Here is a 1,782-nt window from a genome sequence, read left to right as displayed (position 1 = left end):
GGGAGATGAAGCATGAAAGACTGTGGACTCCCGAGAAACAAACTGAGGGTTTTGGAGGGGAGGGTGGTGGGGAATGGGTAAGCCTGGTGGTGGGTATTAAAGAGGGCCCGTATTGCATGGAACACTGGGTGTGGTGCATAAACAATGAATCTTGGAGCACTGAATAAAAATTTTTTTAAATAAAAAAACTTTTTAAAAATTAAAAATTACTATTTTTTTTAAAGATTTTATTTATTTATTTGACAGAAAGAAATCACAAGTAGATGGAGAGGCAGGCAGAGAGAGAGAGAGGGAAGCAGGCTCCCTGCTGAGCAGAGAGCCCGATGCGGGACTCGATCCCAGGACCCTGAGATCATGACCTGAGCCGAAGGCAGCGGCTTAACCCACTGAGCCACCCAGGCGCCCAAAAATTACTATTGAAATAAGTAAAACCAAATGACTTTAAAAAAGCAGCTTCTATTTATGAATACTTAATTGAATTCAGAACATAGCAGGGCTGCCTCCACGCATGACTAGATGACCACTATGAAAGAGATAGGTGTGAGACTAAGGCTAAGCACACAGAGTGATAGCAGGCATTAATTTTTACCACCTCTTTCAATTTAATTTTAGTTATCCAGTGAATTTATTATTTTCAGTAGTGTAGAAAAATAACATATGCCATTTGACTGAATTATGACCTTCTACTAAATGTGACAGATGGAAAAGCAGAACATTAAAATTATCTGACACTTCTAGAATAAAAATACACTGTTTCAAATTAGGCTACGGATTAGTCGTTCACTTGGATTATAGAAGTGGATTTATTATTTCAAAGCCTTGACAAATCATACAAACTTGTTGAAACTTGTTTTTTCTTCTGTGAAATGAGATTGGTAATACTCACGAATTCCCAAATGCTATGATTTTAAATCAGAGTCTTCCATTTGATTGGTATCTTTTTATAGGAAAATAGCTTTCCCCCACTCATTCACTCATTCATTCATTCATTTGCCAGCCAGCAATTTACACCCCTGCCATGATTAGGAACTTAGCTAAGAAACGAGGATACAGACAGGAACTATAGTAGTACCATTAACATTAGACTAATCTCCTTTTTCCACATACCTCCAGATACTGAATAAGATCAATGGAAAAAATAATAAAATGATATAGATGATTAATAATGAGGAGTAAGTCAGGAAATAATGGGCTTCTATGTGAAGCATGCACTCAAAGCTAGCTCATCATCTGCTAAATATTATCAGAGAGAAAATTATTATATTTGTATACTTGAACAGAAATTTTGAATAATATTATGATATGCAGAACATGAGACATAGAGAAGGGAAGAGAGATTTTAAAGGTATCAGAAGACTCTGAAAGTTACGCAGGTACATGAAATGACAAGCAAAATTTAGCTGTAAGCTACATTGATTGCTAAAAGTTTAATGTCTTTTATTCATACTTACTTGAGGTTTCAATACTTTATTGCAAGAAATTTCAACAATCAATGTTTTGAGGTCTGTAATGAGTAAATGCAATATTTAATGTTAAGTTTCAACAACCAAAGTCTTGTAAAACCAACAGTAGTAAACATAAATACAAAACTACTTAGGAAATGTACTTTCACTTTCACTAGAACACTTGAGCACTAAATTCAGCAAGTGGAATCATTAATATTATTGGATATTGGATAAGACTTTAAATTAATCATAAGGATCAACACTGCATTTATAAGCTGCTGACTTTTAATGAGTTGAAGGTCTGGTATGTTAGGTGGAATTAAAACTCAAATTGATT

This window comes from Mustela erminea, chromosome 9 (assembly GCF_009829155.1).
Source record: "Mustela erminea isolate mMusErm1 chromosome 9, mMusErm1.Pri, whole genome shotgun sequence".
In the NCBI taxonomy this organism is placed as follows: Eukaryota; Metazoa; Chordata; class Mammalia; order Carnivora; family Mustelidae; genus Mustela; species Mustela erminea.
This window is presented reverse-complemented; position numbering follows the sequence as displayed.